Raw genomic sequence first — 23,948 nt, forward strand, 5'->3', positions numbered from 1 at the left:
AGAGAGTTTGATCTGATGTCTGAGTAACTGTCATCATACAATCAAAATAGAATGCAAAGAGGAAAGAAAAATATTAATAGAAGATAATCGAGAAAGCAGATATATAGGATCTGCAATTCTAGGTTAAATCAAGTAAAAAACATCAAGAAGAAAGCTGAGCTTAAAAAAGTTGTAATATTTGTTTACAAAATAAGGTTAAAATTATTACTCCATCTTTTAAAATTATATAATTAGATATAAAAAAAGAAAAGAAGGGAAATGACTGCCAACCTTCAAAAAATTATGTAATTAGAGGTTATGTACATCTGCATATAATGCTTAGGTTACCTTTAATAGCATTAAAATCACAATAAATTTCAGACAAGTCAATGCCAAAGAAATCAAACAAACAATCCACAGAGCAGTCTATATGGCAAAATATAGCAAAAGAGAAGAAAAGAAAGAGATAAAACACATGGCAACATCTATGACCTATTTGTGATTGAATTCATTGTATAATTATTTCACTTGTAAGCCCTATTTTCCTTGACATCTCATTCAGAAGTTTGCACTCTCCTATCTCTTTGGTTTCTCTTTCTCAGCCTCCTTGGCCAATATTTCTTTTTAATACTCGACTAGTAAATGTTGCAGAACACAACTTGGTCCATTGTCCTTTTATCTCCTTTACATTCTCTTTAAAAATATTATTCCTTCCCCCTTACTACATCTGTCATTGACCCTTGCTTTATATCTCCTGATGTACAAATATGTCTACTAGATAGTTTAGAACTAAAAATTTCCCAGGCCCCTCAAACTCAGTAGGATACAAACTAAGCACCTTCTAATGCCATCTCCTCAAATCAGGATACACCTATCCTGATCTCAATAAAAGTCATTACCATAGACTCAGTGGCTGAAGTCACAATTTGGAAATGATGTGGGATTTCTACTTCTCCTTCAACCCACTCCCTTCACCCTTTTGATTCCAGTAACTCTTGTTGATTATATCTCCTCTAAATCAAAGTATATCTACTCTATTCCAAGTGGCCAAAATTATCCTGGTTCAGGTCATGAATAGCAGTCATCCTAGTTAATCTGAAAACTCTGAGCTCATATCCCTATGCCCATCCTTATTTCTCCTCAAACCATCTACATTAATATTGGATATTTAAAAATGCAATATTAGCATGCCATCATTTTCCTTAAATTTTTTCTATTTATTTCTTTTTAAAAATTTTTCAATATTTATTTATTTTTGAGAGAGAGAGAGAGCGAGCACACACACAAGTGGGGGAGGGGCAGAGAGAGAGGGAGAGAGGGAGACAGATCTGAAGCAGTCTCCAGCTTTGAGCTGTCAGCCCAGGACCCAACATGGGACTTGCACCCATGAACTGTGAGATCATGACCTGAGCTGAAGTTGGATGTTTCACTGAGCCACCTAGGTGTCCCCTTTCTGTATCTTTTCAACTGAAACACCATGTCTCCAGTCATGCCTATGTGATTGCATAATTCCTAATAGTGCCCCCTCTCATTCTCAAAATTATCCTAGTTAACATGATAAATTGTATGGTTAAGGGCTTCTTTGGCCTGATCAGCTTCTTTGCCTTCCTCTCAAGGCTCACCTTACACTACTCCCCATTTTGCCATCTATACAGTAGCTATGATAAAATAACTATCTTTCACATGTGTGTGTATTTTCTCTCTCATCCATCCTTTCTCTCTTATTTTTGCCTATAGCCAGTTACCTTTTATTTTATTTTTTTAATTTATTTCTAGGAGAGAAAGAGAGAGACAGCGTGAGCAGGGGAGGGTCAGAGAGAGAGGGAGTCACAGACTCTGAAACAAGCTCCAGGCTCTGAGCTGGCAGTCAGCACAGAACCCAATGCGGGGCTCGAACTCACGAAACGCGAGATCATGACCTAAGCGAAAGTCGGACGCTTAACCGACTAAGCCACCCAGGCGCCCCAAGCCAGTTACCTTTTAAAAATTATTTAAAAAATGGGGGCGCCTGGGTCACTCAGTCAGTTAAAGGTCTGACTCTTGATTTTAGCTCAGGTCATGACCTCATGGTTGGTGAATTTGAGCTCTGCAACGGGCTGTGAGTTGGCAGGACAAGGCTTGCTTGGGATTCTCTCTCTGCCTCTCAACTGCTTTCTCTCTCTCTCTCTCTCAAAATAAATAAATAAACTTAAAAAAGAAAAATTGAAAACAAAATATTTATTCTCATTTTTCACAGGGTGTACTTCTATTCATCCTCCATTATTTTACAAAAAAAGTCACTTGCTTTAATTTTCCTTTCACCCTTAGACTAAGTCAAGAGTTCCTGCTAAACCTTTCATAACACTTACTACCTTGCTATCATAACACTTGCAACAGTTCGTCGTGATTGCTTTTTTGCCCATATTTCTCAGTGGACTATATAAAAGACATCAAGGTGAGTCATTTTGTCTGCCATTTTATTCCCAGTTCTCAGTCACCAACATTTAATAAATATTCCTAAAAGCCATAATGATGTAAGTACATCATTGAAAGTCATAAAAGAATTAAAAGAATACCAGTCATAACAGATCATCTTTCAAAATTCTTTCTAGTTTATAAGTGATTTTTTTCCTCACTAGTCTAGAGTGATTTAAGTAAAAAGTTAAGTCTATATCCTTTGAAGAAGAAGATTTCTTTAAAAAAAGCAATGCACATGTTTTGAGCATGCCAAAAATGTTGCTTCTCTCCTTTTGGTAACATTCTTATGGCTAAATATCTTCCAAGGTAAATCTGCTTTTGTAGATCTCTAAATCTTGAAAGGCTTACTAAGAAGCCTTTCTGTTTTCCTTCTCAGAAAACCCAGCTGCCTATGTTAACAAGTAGGCCTTCTCTACCATCTTCATCCTGGTCCCTTTGCTCTAAAGAAGCTCTGGGCATTCTCTCAATCACTTCCTCTCAACCTCTTCTCCTTTCACACTCACCCATCCCACATTCCGTTTCCACCACTCATCATGGGCTGAAAGTCCTTGTTGGAGATTTGTGCACATGTGTAGTGCCTGGGCTCCTAAGGTACGTGAGGACTCACTAAGTGTGTGGACTTGGGGCTAACTGTGGCCACTAAATAGTTAGGAAGTCTCCTTCATATTTCGGTGTGATATTCCACCCTCCTGCTTCTTTATCTGTGGCTGGGGTGTTAGGTGTTGATGAGATAATTCTTGGATAAAATCCAAGGAGTGTTTTAAGGATTTATTGTATAAGGGTATTGAATAATGATCTCACACTGTGTGTGACCCAGAGTACTTGAATGTGTCATGTTACTGAATTACCCTTAGGTAACCATTACTGTGTCTGGGTGGTCACTGGTAGGAAAGGGTGTCTCTGAGTGTGTGTGCGGTGAAAGGAGATGAGGTTTAAAAGGGGGGTGGTCTGCTGCATTGCTCCCAACACATTTATAATTTTAATTGGTCTATCACTTACATAACTTTATATATCTATGTGGAAGCCTTTTTATTTTATATGTGTATATTTCACTGGCCCTCAAACTGCTAGAATTTCTATTAAAAGTCCAATATTGGTTTACTACCTGTGTGGCTTTTAAAACAAAAAAGATTGTAAAATTTCCAATATTTTTCAAGCTTATCCAACTTCCTGCAATGTTCATTTGGAAAGGAATTTCATTAATAATTCATTTTTACTTTGAATTGAGTGTATGGATAAGATGAACTCTTCAGGGGAAAACAATGATGCTGAAAAGTAGAGTTAATATGATTGAAAGGCTTCTAAAACAATAACTGAAGATTTCTCCACTTGCTAAATGGCTCTGCAGGTCTGAGGGATTAGGGGAGGTCTGAATAAAGAATAAAGAATAAAATATTCTTATGGTTTGAAAGTGTATACAGTACAGAATTTTCAAAATATAGAGCCTCAAATTTTATTGATGTGATAACTAGAAATCACTGCGTCCAATTTCTTGTCTGTGAATATGTTCCTGAAAAGAAAAATAAACTTGCAAGTGTACCAAATGAAGCATTTATGCCTACCACAGATGGAGAGCTCAAACTCAGGAATCTTGACTCTTGCCTAACACACATTAATCATTCATCAGGTTAACAATCTTGCATTGAATGTCTACTCTGACAGACAGGGGCTTAATAATCAGGAATAGGACATAGCACCTGTCTGAAGAGCTTACCTTCTTGAGAAGGAGACAGACAAACAGAGCTGCTTCAGTGGGGTGTGTTTGATAATAAGCATAGACAAGGAGAGAAGAGTACAATAAAACCAGTCTGCATGTTCAGGGAAGGTTTCAAACCAGAGGAGATACATGTTAAAGCAAAGACATAAAAGTATAAACAGCATATGGGCTTCCGTGGCACACAAGCAATTTGGCATTTCTGTAGCTCACTGTGTGTGTGAGAAAGAGTGATGAATGGATAGACTGGAGAAAGGAAAAGATAATGGAAGATCTTGCATGACATGACACACAACTATGGCTTTATTGAGAGCCACTGATAAGTTCTTTGAGCAGAAGCGAAAGAGAAAGCAATTAGGTCAGTCCTTTTCCAACCATTTTTATTGCATGAGTTTTTTGTTTATTCATTTTGTTTTGTTTTTAATTTCCAGTTGGCTGGAGAGTGTGGTCATACTACACATCACTAGTATTCAACTTGTGTCACACGCCTCCACCATTAAAGTTTAACCACACCCTAAATGGTCCACAACCTATTCAATGAGACAAATCCAATCATTACATGCTTAGAATTCTCAAAAACATCCAAATGCTACAGTAGTTTCTAAATGCTTAAGCTCAATTTCTATACGTACCTTGTTACATTCTATCAGCCATTTGAGTAGCACTGAGTTAGGAAGACTATTGCAATGCAATAGTCTCATGATGAGAAACGTCTGAAGTAGTATATTAAAGATGTAGAAGACAGAGAAGACCACAGAAAGATATAAAAGAAAAAATGAGCAGGCTGTGGAAAAAGAAAAGGCTGAGACTAAACATAAAAGCACAACCATATTGCCACTTTTCTGGAAGTTTTTCATAAATACACAGATATACATGAGGTCAATTGCCCAATTCTCAGCTTTTTAAAAAACATGTTTAATCAGTGTGTCTCAGTTCTAAAATATCATGTAATATAATTAGTAAGTTGCTGACTTTGTGGAAGGATTTTGTGCTAATTGGAGATCTGCACTGGAGACACTTTTGATGCAAATACTTGCTGATGCCTTTGAAGAGACTGAAACATCATATATCACAGGCATGGATGCATTCATCTAATACTTCTTGGCCATAGAGGGAGTTCCCTATGTGTGTAAAATCTAGGAAATAATTATTTTTTCCATTGAAAGCTATGCTTTCTTTTTTTGTACAAAAATCCAAAGTGTTTTCAGAGGAATATTGCTGCATAAAGAAGCCAATTTATCACTTAAATAGATGGAGAGGAAGAATTCAACAATGCTTTCACAGCTGAAGATTTAATCCCACAGAGAGATGATGGTTCTGATTAGGAAGAGATAATGATTCAGAATGTATGGGTAGGGAATTTGAATTTCCAAGAAAAATTGTTTCCTGGAAACAAGAAAACTGCAAACTTTGTGAGAAACGAATGTTTTAAGTGTCTTATAATAAAGTATTTCTCAAAATGAGACAGAGATGACACACTTTCTCCTGGAGTTATGTAGTATAAATGTTACTCGCTTGAAAGGCAGATATTGTAATTAGGTTTGAGCAAGCCCAGCAGAAGAAAGAATAGCAAACTGTCAGGAGGATACCTCACAGATGTCCACAGATTATTGCTAGAGTTTGAGCTAAAATCTGAGAGTAGGAATTTTGTCTGCTTTGTTTTCTGATATGTCTTAAGCACTTAGGACAATGTGATATGTAGTAGGCACTCAATAAATTTTTATTGACTGAATGGTCAATTTAACAAAGTCCTAAGCCCTGATTTTATCAGCACATGTATAGTATATCTGCCTTTTTGGGGGTATACTCAACATTAGCAATTCAAGAGAGGCCTATCAAAGTAAAATGTTCGTTTTTTAATTTGGAAGAGAAAAACTGTCACATGAACAAGAGTAATCAAGTCTACCATGTCAGGATATCTTTCTTTGCTGTCAAGCTAACTAATACCCAAAGAGAAACTTTAAATTTGCAGTGATAAATATAACTTTACTGAAAATCTGAATGTTAATGAATAATTTCACTGAGAAGATAGGCTGTTGCACTCACCTCAACAGGGTAAAATACCAAAGTTCACTGTCTACAGTTTCCTTCATTCTGCACCACCTGTTGGCTTTGTGAAGGCATATAGAATGCATGAAGTCCATTTGCAAAGACTCTTTTCTCCCCTGGACTTTCTGGCTTAAAGATTTGACATTTGTCTGTATGACTACCCCTATTTAGATCATAGCTAAAAAACAACAACAACAACAAAAACCCCTCACCTAATGTACCCTCCTCCAATGAAACTCTTCTTTAGATAAGTTTATATATTAAATTATGCAACAGCAAAGCCAGGAAGGCTAAGTTTTACTCTATTTCTAATTTGATTTTGCATATTATACTCTGATCAGTTATGTGTTGATCTTAAATTTAAACTCTTAAAAATACTTATTCCCACTAACTAAGGGGTGGAAGAATACTTCACTAGCAAAAGGAATTTTGAATATGTACATATATAATCATATTTTAGTCAGTTCTTGGCACCCATACAAGGCTGATTGTTGCAGAATCTAACACATAAAACTCTCTAAGCATTTGACTAACAGAGGCATTTGAAAGTCATATAGAATCAAAAACTGCTGAACAATGGAGGACTCTTTTTAAAAAGTATTCAGTATATTTTATATGCTTTTTTTGCAAAAAAATAAAAATCAAATGGTCCATATTACTAGTCTCAGCATCACTACTCAGTGCAAAGAGAGAGTTCAGAGAGGAAAGGCTTTTGCTTAGCATGCACTTAAGAGACCCATAATTCTTGCATGCATGGGCATCTGCAAGGGCAGTTTCAGAACAATACCAATGATGAAAGCAATGGAATCATAAATATTTTAGTTGACATATGTCTTACCCTGACCTACTGTACAAAAAGTAATTGGATGTTCTATAGTTAATAAGAAAAAACCTAAAATTATGATTCCAACAAAGACTGAGGTATAGAACACAATTATTGAATTGTGCAAAATGGAGATGATGAAAAAAAGAAGATCTAAGGTAGCAAGGTAGAAAACTTTCCCTTGACCAAACCAAACTAAGGAATTAAATAAGGCAGTAAGAGAATGGAATATCTTGTGCTCTTTATAAAATTATATTAACATCTAGAGTAATAAATTTTATATGGTTCATTCCATAGTATAGAATTATGCCTATGAAAACTGAAGCATCATTCAAAATATTCAGAACTCCTACCCATCAAGAGACCAAGACAAGAAAATTTGGCTGGTACATTTCCTTTCAAGAATTCAAAATGGCAGTTGTGACTGAAATAAAATAGTCAGATGAGTTTTTTCTGTAACTGGAGAGCCTTCTTTTCCCCTAATTTCTAGCCCTGGTCTAGGCTTAGACACAAGGGAAAATAGGTATGCAGAACATGCCACCAAAAAGTCCATACTATATTTTTAAACATCATGTTTCATTTGTAGACAAAGCTTTAAGAGCTTTCAAAATTTTGTTGATTTAGAAAAATAGGTCATTGTATTTATTTTTTATAAAGATGCCCAGGAGCTATTGTAACAGACATAGTTTTAAAAATTGAAAATGCATAATTAAAGCAGCTACGCTGCTGCTTTTGAAGATAAAGGAAAGGAAGGGTCATGAATCAAGGAATGATGGAGGCCTCTAGAATCTGGACAAAGTAAGAGGATGGATTCTCTCCTAGGGTGTCCTAAAGAAATGAAGCCATCCAGTGAAGATCAAATTAGAATTCTGACCTTCAGAACTATAATATATTTATGTTGTTTTAAGCCATTAATTTTGCAATGTTTGTTACATAAATAATAAGAAACTAATAGAGCCTGTAACTTTATTTGAAAATGTTTTCAACAGTTTGACATTTGTATTTTAGTATACTTCCTGTTTTTGTCTATGACCTATTTAAAATTCTTTATGTGTTCCAATATATAACATTTTCCCTTTATATCAATGAAATCTAGTGGTAGTTGGGAAAGTTTTCTACACAACCAGAATACAGGGGAATTCACCCATGATTTAATTTTCTATTGCTTGTATGGGTCTGTTCCTTAAATTTAAATCTCTGATCCATATCATATTCACCTCAACATATGATATGAAATAAAGAATAAATCTAATTTCGTCTTTCTCTACAAGGATGTTCATTTATTCTAGCAGCACTTATTAACAAGTTTACTCTTTTTTTCTTATGATTTGTGTTGCTACCTACTGCATATTCAATATTTACATATGGAAAACCTAGATGAAAGATTAAAGAAGATGCAAACAAATAGAAAAATATGTCTTGCTCATGAACTGGAAGAATTAATATTAAAATGTGCATACTACCCAAAGCGATCTACAGGTCCAATGCAAATTCCCCAAGTTCCGATGGTGTTTTTCACAGAAAGAAAAAAAATGTTAAAATTCGTGTGTAAACAACCACAATAGACCTCAGATAGTCAAAGAAATCTTGAGAAAGAACAACAAAGCTGGAGGGATCAGATTTCCTGATTCCAAATACATTTCAAAGCTATAGTATTCAAAACAGTATGGTACTATCATTTAAAAAAAAGACACCTCCATAACCGCAACATAGTAGGGAGCCCCAAATTAAACCCATGCATATACAGTCAACTAATTTCTGACAAAGGCACCAATAATACACAATGGGGAAAGGACAGCCTCTTCAATAAAAGAAAACTGGTTATACACATATGAAAGAATGAAATTGGATCCTTATATCATAAAGTCAAATGGACTCAATATGGATTAAAAATTTTTAAGGAGGAGACATAGGGGGAAAACTCATCCACATTTGGTCCTGGCAATGATCTTTTAGATATGACACCAAAAGTAAAGTCAACAAAATATAAATAAATACACTGGACCACATCAAACTAAAAAGCTTCTATACAGCAAAAGAAGTAATCATCAAAGTGAAAAGACAACTTATGTAGTATTTGCAAACCATATATGTGATAAAGAGTTAATCTCCAAAATATCTAAGGAACTCATATGATGCAATAGCAAATAAACAAACAAATCAAAGAACCTGATTTAAAAATGGGTAAAGAACCTGAATAGACATTTTTCCAAAGAAGACATATAAACAGCCAACAGATGCATGAAAAAGGGTTTAAGTTCACTAATTGTCAGGGGAATGGAAATCAAAAGCACAATAAGCTAGCTCTTCAGACCTCTTAGGATGATTATTATCAAAATGCAAGAGGGGCACCTGGTTGGCTCAGTTGGTTAAGTCTCAGACTTCAGCTCAAGTCAGGATCTCACAGTTTGTGGGTTCGAGCCCTGCATTGGTCTCTGTGCTCACAGCTAGCTCAGAGCCTGGAGCCTGCTCCAGATTCTGTGTCTCCCTCTCTCTCTGACCCTCCCCTGCTCACACTGTCTCTCTCTCTCTCTCTCCCTCAGAAATGAATAAAACATTTAAAAAAATTTTTAAAAATGCAAGAGATCACAAGTGTTGATGAGAGTGAGGATAAAAGGAATCCCTTGCTGGGAACACCTCCAGCAGGGATGTGTAGGCACTATGGGAAACAGTATGGTGGCTCCCAAAAAAACAACAAATAGAACCATCATATGATGCAGGAATCCCACTTGTGGGTATATATCCAAAGGAAATGAAATCACTGACATGAAGAGATACCTGTACTCCCATATTCATTACATCTCTGTTCACCCAAGAGCTGAAAACAACCATGGGTTCATGAACATATGAATGGATAAAACTATTTAAATGTCTTTTCTTCATATATGGGATTGATCATATTATTGATTACAGTGGTGGATTTCCCAATACTGAACCACCTTTCAACTTCTAAAATAAATCCTATTTGGTCATGACATACTACTTTTTGAAATACTGTTAAACTTCTAATATTACCATTTAAGACTTTTTGCATTGATATGCTTAAGCGATGTTGGCATATAGCTTTTGTATTTTTTCATTATCATGTTTGATTGATATGATATTTGCTTCATGAAATTAATTTGAAAGCACATATTCTTTTCCTGTGCTCTGAAATTGTTTAGTAGCATTGAGAGTATCTGATGGCTTAAAGTTTTGTAGAATTCTCCAGGGAAACCACATGGGTCTAGTATTTTTATGTGTGCAGATTGTTTAAATATGTTCTCTCTTTATTCTATTTCATTGATGTATTTTAGAATGGCTATCTCTACATGGGTTGATTTTGATATATCTGAAAAATGTCAATTTATCCAGATTTTCAAATAGAGTTACACAAAGCAGTCTTAATATTTATTTAAATTAAATCTTTTTGAAAAAATTATTTCAGTATAGTTGACACACAATGTTATATTAGTCTCAGGTACACAACATAGTGATTCAACTTCTCTGTATGTTACGCTATGTTCCCCACAAGTGTAGCTACTATCTGTCACCACATAATGCTGTTACAGTATCATTTACTATGTTCTCTATGTTATGCCTTTTATGCCTATGAATTATTCGTTTCATAAATGGAAGCCTGAATCTTCCTCTTGCCTCACCAATTTTGTCCATTCCCCAACCCCTTCCCTCTAGCAACCATCAGTTTGTTCTCTGATTTATAGGTCTGATTCTGCTTTTTGTTTGTTATTCATCTGTTTTTCTTTTTAGATTACACAAGAGTGGAGTCATACAGTATTTGCCTTTCTCAGTTTGAATCATTTCACTTGGCATAATACCCTCAAGATCCACCCATACTGTCAAAAGTGGCAAGATCAAAGCTTTTTAATGGCTGCATAATATTCCATTGTTTGCATGTACATATGAGATATTACCCTATATCTGTCAGAATGGCTAAAACCAAAAAGACAAGAAATAACAATTGTTAGAAAGAATGTGCAGGAATAAGAACCCTTGTGTACTGTTCATGGAAATATAAATTGGTAGAGTCACTGTGGAAAATAATATGGAGGTTCTTCAAAAATTAAAAACAGAAATACTATATAATCCCATAATTCTATTACTGGATCTTATGTAAAAAAAAAAACAAAACTAAACTAAAACACTAATATGAAAAGATATATGCACCCGTATGCTTATTGCAGGCATATTTACAAAAGCCCAGATATGGAAGCAACCTAAGTTTCCATCAATAGACCAATGGAGAAGGAAGATATGGTATGAATTAACTCTCTTTTGATAATTATGTCTCCTTTGTGGTTGCTAAATTTTTGTATTTGGCTTTTCCCCCTTAGTTTAGTGAATGATTTTCATATTTTCTTGTTTTTCTGGTTTTTTAAAATCCATTTTCTAACTTGCTAACTTCTGTTTTTACCTTCATTACACATTTGCACTTTCTTCTGGTCCAGTTATTATTTTTCTAGATATTGAAGTAGGAGTTTATTTTCTTTCATCATTTTTATTGATATAGTTTCTCATTTTCCATCAATTGTTTTTCAAATACTGACTTAGAAATTATTTAAGAGTAGACAATGTGTTTTTCTTTCCATATCCAGGTGAAGAAAGTTTTAAAATCTTCTACTAATAATTTCTAGATTTATTGTTTTATAGTCAGAACAACCTTGTGTTGTTTCTATGATTTTCAAATCTGTTGAGGTTTCAGTGAGAATAAGATATATTGTTTATTAATAAGTTCAGTATTTAGTTTTATCTATCAGAAGTATCTTACTGATTTTTTTTTTTAGGTCTTCAATAACTTCTTTTGGTCCACTTTAGCTGCCTTTGAGGTACTCCTGAGTGGCTCAATCGGTTAAGCCTCTGGCTTCGGCTCAGGTTGTGATCTTGGAATTTGTGAGTTCGAGTTCCCCATCTGGCTCTGTGCTGACAGCTAGGAGCCTTGAGCCTGCTTCAGATTCTCTGTCTCCCTCTCTCTATTCTCCTTCTCCATTCACACTCTATCTCTCTCACTCTGTCAAAAATAAATAAACATTTAAAAAAATTATCTGCCTTTGAAGGAATGACTTATGTTAAAAAAAATCTTCCTTTATTAATATATTTGTATGTTTTTCAACAAATCTTATTTTGGTTTTGCTTTATGAAATTTGTTAGGATATTGTTAGATAAATATAGATACCTATTTTCTCTTTATTTTGAATTGAAACCTAGGCATTAAACTGTCCTTCTTTGGGGGTGCCTGGGTGGCTTAGGTGGTTAAACTTATGACTTAGGCTCAGGTCATGATCTCACAGTTCAGGGGTTTAAGCCCCACATTGGTCTCTGTGCTGACAGCTCAGAGCCTGGAGCCTGCTCTGGATTCTGCATCTTCCTCTCTCTCTGCTCCTCCCCACTCATGCTCTGTCTCTCTGTCACCAAAATAAACATTAAAAAAATTTTTTTAAATGCCCTTCTTTGTGCCTTTTCATTTCTTTGTATTGAATTATATATAATCAGTTATCAATTTAGTGAGCTGTCCCTCAATTCACTTACATATGCCTAATGTATTATTATTCTCATTTTTTAAAAATTATTTTAAATGTTTTATTTATTTCTAGGAGAGAAGGAGAGGGAGAGAGAGAGCGTGAGCAGGGGAGGGTCAGAGAGAGAGGCAGTCACAGACTCTGAAACGGGCTCCAGGCTCTGAGCTGGCAGTCAGCACAGAGGCCGACGCGGGGCTCAAACCCACGAACCGTGAGATCATGACCTAAGCAAAAGTCGGACGCTTAACCGACTAAGCCACCCAGGCGCCCCTATTGTTCTCTATTTTAAGTCTATCTAATCTCTGTTTTATGTGCGTCTTTCATATAAGCATAGTGTTAAATGCTCATTTTTGGACAACCAAGAGTTCATCTTTTAATGTGTTGATCCATACACATTTATTGATGTAATTGATATTGTTATGTTTTATGTTATATTTGAATGTATATTTCTTGATACATAGGTTCTTTCACTGTATGGGCTGTTTTACTTTTTTCCTTCTCTTTTTCTTACTCCTCTTCCTCATCTTCCTCCATCTTCTTCTCTTTTTGTTTCCCTTTCCCTTCTTCCTCTTCTTTCTAACATTGTTCTCTACAAGTCAGAATAGAGGACTATTTGTGAGGTTAAGTCACAAAATAAAACCTGTAACTAGAAAAGGCCAACACTTCAAGTATGTGGAAAAAAGGGACCCTCATGTACTGCTGATGGGAATGCAGACTGGTACAGCCACTGTGGAAAATAGTATAGAGGTTCCTCAAAAGTTAAAAGTAGAACTACCCTACACTCAGTAACTGCAGTATTGGGTATTTACCCCAAAATACAAAAACATGAATTCAAAGAAATACACACACCCCTATGTTCATTGCAGCATTATTTACAACAGTCAAGAATTGGAAGCTGCCCAAATGTCCATCAACTGATGAATGGATAAAGAAGATACGGTATATATATACAATGTAAAATTATATAGTCTTAAAAAAGAATGACATCTTTCAACTTGCAACAACATAAAATAGAGCTAGAGAGTATAATACGAAGCAAAATAAGTCAATAAAAGACAAATACAATATGATTTCACTTATATGCGGAACTTAAGAGATAAAACAAATGAACAAAGCAGGGAGGAAAGAGATCAAGAGACAAACCAAGAAACAGACTCTTAACAATAGAGAACAAACTGATGGTTATCAGAGGGGAGGTGGGGGGGGGATGCTTGGAATACATGATGGGGATTAAAGAGGACATTTATCATGTGAGCAATGAGTAATGTATAGAACTGCTGAATCACCATACTGTACACCTTAAATTAATGTAACACTGTATGCTAAGTATCCTGGAATAAAAGCTTAAAACTGAGAGAAAGAAAGAAAGAAAGAAAGAAAGAAAGAAAGGAAGGAAGGAAGGAAGGAAGGAAGGAAGGAAGGAAGGAAGGAGGAAGGAAGGAAGGAAGGAAGGAAGGAAGGAAGGAAGGAAGGAAGGAAGGAAGGAAGGAAGGAAGGAAGGAAGGAAGGAAGGAAGAAAATAGAAAGAAAGAAGGAAAGAAAGAGCCAACACTCTGTGTACTAACAGAGCATAACTACAGGTGGCTACATAGACCACCAGATATGTCTGCTTCTACCTTGGTAATTGAGATCCTCCTGTTGAGTAAGACTGTGTCCCTTGCTGTTAGCATTACTCTTGAATCTGTTCAATTAAAGGATTGTTTATTTAATTCCCTGAGCATACACCTGCAGTATCATGAAGGCTCCACACTCGTAACTTAACAAGTGTGATTGATATGTGGCTCACCTTTCAAAGCCCAGTTAAACATTTCAGATTACCAGTTCTCTGCACACCCAACTGCCTCTTTCAGTCTGAGGAAGAACAGTGTGCACTGAAGTAGTTAGAATCACTTTTACAAAGAACCCCAGTGCTGTGGAGAGGGGAGGGGAGTGAACATTAAAGAAACAAAACCAAAGCGGTGATTTGTTACCATCTCAAAATGTTGCTGGATTTGCCATCAGTGTGTTGGTGAAGCTTCATCTGCAAACACAAGCCTCTTTAAGGACAATCTTTGTCTGAACAGAAAGTATTTTGTCTTTTCAGGCAGGAAACCTATGTAAGGCTTTCCCAGAGATCTATTTCCACCATGTGGCCAGGACAATAAACATGAGGCTTTTGATCTGTGTGGCAATAGTGGTAGAGCCAGAGTTCTAAAAGGAGAAAAATGGGAAACAAATCTGCCAGAGGTGAGTGTGTGCCCTCAGGATACTTTTGCATGTCTAGAGTTCACCAAGAAAGCCAGAGAGATTTCAAATAAACATGTCTCAAAGAGTCATAAAAATCCTAACTAGCATGATAGCTTAAATCCCAATGTCAAAACACAGAAATGCATGGCCTACATCACATGAAGCTTCTTTGGCCCCAAGTTTATAAATTAAACCTCTTTCCAACTCCTATTTTTATAAGCATAAATTAATAAATGCCTCTCCTCCCGACCACCATCTTCATGTTACAGATAACAATAAAATTATTTTTCTGGTTCTGCAGCTGGAATAAAATGGGAGCAAAAAGTATACCAACCATGAATCTTTTCTAATTTTCACAAGGACACAATTGCCTGCCATTTGCCGCAATATGGGTGTCTTTTAACTTGCTGCTTTTAAAACTTTATCCTAGAAATCCCCGCAATTCATTAATTTACATGCTGCCTTCATTTACAAATCAAAATGCCAAAGAGAAGCTCAGTTTATTTCAGCACCATTGAAAAAGAGTGCTGTTATTAGGAAATGTGAGTGGGTTGAAGTGGGACTCCCTGGGGAGTCAACTTGGCAGAGTCTGAGTTCCCAGCTCAACCTGATATTAAATGTGAGTCATCAGTTTACCCACACAGCAGGGCCTTTACTTTGTACTTCTCAATCTGAACAATTCAGCAGTGAGTCCAAAGAGTCAAGGTTAGTTTCCATAATTAATAATCAAGTGAAAAAAATTCCTCTCACTCATTTTGAGATCATTTTATTATTCATAAATTCCCTAATGTGAACTGTCTGATAAATAATAAGAGCATAAATAAAATCTATCTCAGAAAATTAGATTGCATTCTATGTGATTTATTTCCAGGGGAGGCCAAAGGCATCTCTGTTCACATAAAAGCAATTTTTTTCCCCTTTATGTCCATTAAGAGCCATTTGAAGGGCAAAAGTTTCAGGCAACTCTGCTCCTGTTAGCTGATATTTTTTGAAGAAAAATCCAGTAATTGCTGTGCACTCATTTAAAGATGTGTATTAAAACTATGATTTTTAATACATTCAGCTTTAATAAAGGACATTGACAAAGTGATTCAAGATTAATCTCTCACTTTAGAAAAATTAATAGATGAATGCAATTTACTTTTCCTTTCACTTCATGTACAAAATCTAAGAAATAAAACCATGATTTTTAATCCAAACTCAGTAAACACCTAGTATATTTTTCAATGCAGCCTCAAAATTTCTTGGTGATATGATATCCATGTATATTCATATAACAGTGCCAATTTGGCTAAATGTTGGTAGCATACGCAAAACAGTGCACCTTAAGTTTATGTTCATACGTTTTGTATATGTACAACTCCCACATCCATATATATGTATATGTAGATTCAAGATACACTTTCTTAGAATATCAAAGAAAGTCCTTCATGCAAGAGACCTCATCTGGGTTTCCAGCCTTGGCTATCACTATTCACATCATGAACTCCAGCTATAGAAAGCTAATCCCAAGCAAGTTTTCCTGTGCTCTGTTTCTTTATATACATGAATTTACCTTTCATGATTACCTTTTCCCACTCTTCTATTGTAATACTGAAAATTATCTCCAAAAGACACCATTCAAATGTTACTGTGGTCCTTTCTGTGTCCATAAACACATTTATTATAATAGCTACATATTTATTATAATAGTCATTAAAAGTACTTTAATTAGTTGTTAAATATTTGTCTCCAGCACAATACAGAGAGCTCTTCAAGGGAGAAATGGCTTCATATTTATTTTTGTCTCTCTCCATTCTATTCTCTGCCTTTCACCATTAAGAGACACATCATATCCTGTAAGAGACGCTCTGTTCATGTCAAGTACCTACTGGTATATGGTGAGAGTAACCTGACATGTCACTCAATTTTCTTTGGAATATCTCACAATGCTTTGTTTGCACTCAGCCTCTTGTTAGCCATCTAATTTAACCTCCAATATGATTCCCTAGCACTTTTTCAAAATCTCACCCTCACCCTGGTGCTTTTGCTGGGATTGAATGAGATATGTAGATCAATTTTAAGAGGAGATTGAGATCTGTAATTGGTAAAATTTGTCAATCAGCAGACCTCATTTACATTCTAGTCTTCCTAGAATTTCCTCATTTATACCTTACGCATTAATTGTAAACATCATCTCCAGTCATTTTACATTGCTATTGTTATTGTTCTTTTTAATTGTACCTTGTTAACTTTATATTTTCAATCAGGTTTGGCTGTTGATATTTGAATATTTAGTGTTTTTCAAGTGATTGTACTTATTTCACTACTTTTGCTAAGCCATTTTTTCATCCTCACTCTCAATGCAAAGAAATGAAACAATATGAAGAAAAATATGTCCTCATTATTATTCACAACAAGAAGGGTATGCTTTGTTCTACAGGCCTGGGCATATGGTACAACAGGGGACACTTATTGGCTCAAGTGGATCAAGGTCCCATTTGATTTTAACCCATCAAACAGAATCTCATCCATATTTGGTGACTGGATCAACTCCATGGGAACTGTGAAAGACTGAAGCATTTTTGTGTTTTTTGTAGAAGACCCACACCACCTCTTCTGGCTCTCCTGAGTATTTACTATTTGAACTAGACTTCTACATACCTGTCTTATTGACTCTTACAAATTTTCAGTTTATTTGCTTAAATTATCCAGGTGGGCAATCATATATTAATGCAATAATTTTGTGCATTCTTTCTCAATATTTATGCCTCTTTTTTTACACAGCTTATTGCATTACTTAAAAATTCTAGAATACTATTAAATATATGGTGATATTAAATAACCTAAACTTTTAATAGTTTTTAAAAGTAATATTCATAATTCATATTTTTATAGAAATAGTGCATTTCATTGTAATTACCGAATTCATCATCAGTGTTCCCATTGCATGTCATTTTCAGATATTTTTTAAAAAATCTCTTTGAATTTGAATTCTATCTTTCTCAGTTTCTCTCTCTTTTTAAAACCTCATTAACCTGGTTTTTCTAAACAGTTAGCTGTTATAATGTTTTGCAACTGTACGTTGCACGTGTACCCCAATGTTCATAGCAGCACTCTCAACAATAGCCAAAACATGAAAAGAACCTAAGTGTCCATCAACTGACAAATGGATCAAGAAGATGTGGTATATTTATACAATGGAATACTACATGGCAATGAAAAAGAATGAAATCTGGCCTTGGGTAGCAACATGGATGGAACTAGAGGGTGTTATGCTGAGCAAAATAAGTCAGGCAGAGGAGGACAGATACCTTATGTTTGCATATATAGGAAGATTAGGAGGAAGTTAACGGAGGACTATGTGGGAGGAGAAGGGGAAAAATAGTTGGGGAGAGGGTAGGAGGCAAACCATGAGAGACTCTTGAATGCTGAGAACAAACTGAGGGCTGATAGTGGTGAGGGAGAGGGGCAGGGGGTTGATGGGCATGGAGGAGGGCACTTGTGGGGATGAGCACTGGGTGTTATATGGAAACCAACTTGACAATAAACTATTTAAGGGGAAAAAAGTACAATAAACTTAGAGAGACCTAAAAGATTTAAATTATGATTCACTGGGGTCTTTAAATTTTAAAATATTTTCATTTGAAAAAATTAATCTAATATTTAAAAATACATTAGGTACAGAAAATGCATTGAAATATTAACAGATAGTTTGGTAGGCTGGGAGTTTACATCAATTGCAAATAACAAGTTAAATGGGCAATTGATATCTAGATATTCATATAATGAATCTGTTTTGGAAAGAAAAAAAGAAATTAGAAAACTTCTTAATATTTTATACAGTTCACTAGCATCAAAGAGTAAGAATTTTTATTTTAGAAAATTCTCTAGCTTAATTAAGTCAAATCAGAACCTATGGGCAAAGTCAAATTTCTACTGAATTTCTAATCCCATGTGACAGTTTCTTTCAGGAAACAACACAGTGTTCTGTAGAGTTCCTGGCACGCCTTCAGGAAAGGTCACAGAAGTTAAGTGTTCCAGCAGTGAGCCCAACTTTTAGTAGTCTTCAAAGTGCTTCACTAGGGTTTATCCTGTACGTTACAACAGAGCATATCAAAGGCATCCCTTGAAAACGTTTGTGCAGTGAATTCTGAATACCTTTCCATGTAAGTAAAGGCACTCAAACACTCTTGAGCTTGAGGTTCCTTTACCCTGTATGGGGTAAAAAAGATAAATGCACAAGACTAACACACTGTAGGTCCTTCTCTCTCTTCCTTCTACCAACTATACATTCTATCCCAACCTTAGCCTGAGGAAGAAAAACAGTCTTGTTTAATTCTAATTCTCATTCAAATTTCCTAAAATTTTTTCAAACTTTTTTTAACTTAAAAATTTATGGAACTATAGCAGATATATAGATAAATGCATTTATCACAAGTGTATTGTTAGATACATTTTAATAAACTGTCCACCCCCATATAACCAACATCTAGGGTAATAAACATGATCAGGACCCCAAAGCACTTTTGTGTCTCTTTCCCTCACATCCCACTCCTCTGGGGTAGCCACTTTCCACAGTCCTATCAGGACAGAACAGAACTGCTTTAAGAGATGTTTGGCTTTGTTAATGGAATCATCTGGTATGTAGTCGCCCACCTGTCACTTCTTTTGTTCTCCTTGCTTGTGAGATTCCACATATTTTCCATGTACTTTAGATTATTCATTCTCATTGCTATAGAGCAGTCCACAGTGTGACTAAGTACAATTATTTATTTAACCATTTTCCAAAATCAAATATTTATGTATGTCTGGACTATGTATTCTAGAACAAACATCTATTTGTGTATTCTTTTCCATTTGATAATTTGCCATGATTAAGGCAGGCTTATAATATATCTTACTATAAATGTTGATGTAAGCTTTCTACTTGTTTTTCTTGTACATGATTGACTTACATGTCTAGAGTTTGAATTTCTATATACATTTCAGAAAATACCCCTCTCTGTCTGCCCATCAAAAGACAGTCTTTCTGAAGGTGTATGGGATACCTTTGAATTTATGGATGGACTTGAGGGCAAACTGGTGAAAATCTTTACAATACTAAATCTCATAATCCATGAATATATTACACCCTCCTTTTATTTTTATATTCTTTAATTTGTCTCAGTAATATTTTATAGTCTACTATATATTTTTTAATTTTTTTAATGTTTTTTTAAATTTATTTCTAGGAGAGAGAAAGACAGTGTGAGCAGGGGAGGGTCAGAGAGAGAGGGAGTGACAGACTCCGAAACAGGCTCCAGGCTCTGAGCTGGCAGTCAGCACAGAGCCCGACGCGGGGCTCGAACCCACGAACCGCGAGATGATGACCCAAGCGAAAGTCGGACGCTTAACTGACTAAGCCGCCCAGGCGCCCCTATAGTCTACTATATTTTATAGTGTAAATACCGGGCACATACTTCTTTAGATGTATTCCTAGGCATTTAATATTTCTTAATTCCTTTTTATATTGTATCATTTAAAATTTTTGAATTTTTATATGCATCTAACATTGCTTTGGAGTATTATAATTATATATCTTAACTTGATAAATTAATTTATTAATAGTTATACCTTTCTTGTTAATACATTTGGAATTGATGTAAAAAATATCAAGGAGGCTATGAATAATGTCAGTTTTAGCCCTTTCTCCCAAACATTATGCATTTAATTTCCGTTTTAAAAAAATTTATCTTTGTATTTGAAACATACATAAATTTGCAAGAATAGCATAACAAAGTCCAATATTGCCCTTTACCTAATTCAGTAAGTGTTTACATTTTACCCCAATTGCTTTTACTATTCATCTCCTCTCCTCCTTCCCTTGTCCTCTCCTCTTCATTCTCTTTCTCATGTGTTTGTGCGTACATGGATGTGCATGTATACATGTACAGAGACACACATTTATGGACATATACATATATATCTATATATTAATATATATGTTCACATATGGCTAAAGACACAATGTCCCTCTAACAATAAATACTTTAGTACACATTTGTTGAGAACAAGGACATTTTCTTACATGACCACAGTGATATAATCAACATTAGGAGCCTTAGTATAATTATGATATTATCTAATCAGTTGAGCATACTCGAATTTTGTCAATTGTTCTGGTAATGTCTCTCATATTTCATTTTCCCTTTGTCCAGAATTCAATAAAAACTTATCATCCATTGCCTTTAGTTGTCATATGTTCCAAAGTAAAGCTTACTGAGATAAATAAAATTCACCCATTTCATATATCCAGCTTTATGAATTTTTACAAATATACACAGGTGTTTAACAGACACCAAAATCAAGACACATATCTCTGGCATGCTAAAATGCTTCCTGACACCATTTTGTATGCAATTTCTTTCCTAACTCCAGCCCCTCACTAACACCAATTTGAGTCCTGTCTCTGTGGTTTTGTTATTTCTAGAATTTGCTGCCAATTGAATCATGCATTGTATAATTTTTTGTGACTTTTGCTTTTTCTTAGAGAGAGAAAGAGAGAGAACATAATGTGGGGAGAGGGAGAAAGGTGAAATTAACATTGGTTACTTGGTTAAGGTAAAGTTTACCACACCTTCCCATTATAAAGATACTGCTTTTTATTTAATTAGTAAGTAACTTGGGTGACAATGTTAAGAAGATGCAAATTTCCTATTCAGATCAACTTTTAATTGACTATTTTTATCATCCATTTTTAGCTTTCTACTCTATTATTCTTTCTACATTAATTAGATAGGATACTACAGGATGAACAAACTTTCTTTTCTCCTGTATTCATTTATTATCAGAATGCATTTGTAGATTCAAATTATATTCAGTGGGCTACAATCCATTACCCTTATTTTAGCTCTTGTGCTCTTTTAATATGTACTCTTGATTCTTTGTGCATTTACTTAATTTGTGATGCAAAATGTTTTCTCAGGTTCATCTTGATCTTTTCCTTCCCTACTCCTGAAATCAGACATTTCCCCAAGAACCCCTGGTTCGTCTTTATGATGAATGGTATTTAGAAACAAGCACTCCTGGACAATAGGTGTACTCAGATTAACTGGCATATCTTTGATTCTAGGCTGTCCCCCAATATGTCTATTGAGTCATATACATATATATACATACATATGGACACACACAAATATACATACATATATCAGATACATAGGCATATTTATCTGTATCTTTATATCTTTACACATATGAATATATACTTTCACATATAAACACGTATATTTATTTATGCATATCTAACTAGTAAATTCCTCCTACTTTAATCTGACAGCACAGGATATAGTCTAGTTTTTACTATTTTGATGTTTTTAGCTTCCTTCTTCAGGAGTGAGAAAGCTGCCACTGATTATCATCATTATATTGACACATCTTCCTCAAACCCAGAATATAATAATTAATTTCCAAATTGCTAACCCATAGCACTCTTAAAAGCAACCTAACTAGTAAGTTTAAGTTTTATTAATATCTTTTTGAGGTTTAATTTACACATAGTGAAGTACACAAATGGTATGTGTACAATTTATTGGAGGTGGCTTATACTGATGGATAACTGCTGATGACTAAGTTTCAGGAATTTTATGAGCTAGTTGTTAAATACATGCATTGTTTAAATCATGTAAACTTATAACTATATATACAATATTAACCACAAAGTAAGAAATACTGAAATCTGTTTACTTTCTAATAATTTTACTGCATACTACTATTATCTATGCTTTTGAGGATAGTTATGTCTATTTTATGTGTATAGTGAAAATACTATATAGTGATGTGTTCTATCCCCTTCTAATTTTCTGCTCAGTGATGGCATGTTGGTACCTTGAAACTGACCAGGGTGGGAACATTTACACCATTGAACCAGGCAAATGCTAAAATGAGCACTTTATTGTTTTGCTGATTTTCTGAACCTAGAGGGTGGTGATGGAAAAACATTCATAACACAAACTAAATTTAAAGTTCTGTTGTGCTAGGGTGCCTGGATGGCTTAGTCCATTAACATCAGACTTTTGATTTTGGCTCAGGTAATGATTTCATGATTTGTGAGACTGAGCCCTATGCTGACAGCATGGAGCCTGCTTAGGATTCTCTCTCTCTCTCTCTCTCTCTCTCTCTCTCTCTCTGTCTCTCTCTCTGTCTCTCTCTGCCCCTCCCCAGCCCACATGGTATGTGCACTCTCTCTCTTTCTCAAGATAAGTAAGTACACTTTAAAAAAATTAAATAAAATTTTGTGCCTTTAGCCCTTTATATTCTAAATGGCACAAGAACATGAGGAAATGATATTATAGTGTTCAAAAACTCTTATCTGATTCAGCAAAGAAGATGTTCATGTCATTGATGAACAAATCAGACAGAAAGGATGAACATATTCAAAAATGGTGAAAGACAGAGGCATGTTGCACATTGTCCTTACTCTCATCCACATCTGGGTCTCCTTCATAACTGTCATTCTGGCTGACTTAGAGAGACTTCAGACTCAACACTAGACACACAGGCAATTCCCAAAACTGCATTTGGTCTAACCCTTAAAAAAAATCCCTTATACTACGTTACTCATAAATCCCAAATGGAATGTTGGGTTATTATTTTCATCCATTTAATGACACATGTTTCTTGTGAGTTTTGATTACCTATAGGAAATTTATGTTCATTATTTTCACCTTTTCTTATATAGTATCTTACTAGGATGCTGAATGCATTCCTTTCTCTTACCATTTTTTTAAATAAATTAGATTTTCCAGAACTGTGGTCAAGTCATTCCTCTAGGGATAGAGGGTAGACTAGGATATTTGTGCAAACTTCACAATTCAAGACTTCTCTTTTCTGTTGCTACAAGATGGCCCATTTTCTTAAAGAAGGGTTTCTCTATGTAATTATTTTTCATCTGATTTCCACAACCTAACCTGACTGAAAACAATTTTTACCACCAGCTTTAAGCTTCTCTATTTTCTCTCTATACTCTGTCACAGGCTGCTGTCATCAAGAGGCAAGTCTTTACCTTCCAAGTCTATGGGAATCACAGTTACATATATATTCGATTGGTGTGTTTGAGATTGGCAACTCCCTTACCCCATCAGGTACTTTCCATGACTTCTACCTCCATTTCACTATGCCTGGTCTTGTTAGGGCTCAGCCCAGCTGACAGTATCTCTCCTAC

This window comes from Hyaena hyaena, unplaced genomic scaffold (genome assembly GCF_003009895.1).
Source record: "Hyaena hyaena isolate Hyena2069 unplaced genomic scaffold, ASM300989v1 scaffold_149, whole genome shotgun sequence".
Classification (NCBI taxonomy): domain Eukaryota; kingdom Metazoa; phylum Chordata; class Mammalia; order Carnivora; family Hyaenidae; genus Hyaena; species Hyaena hyaena.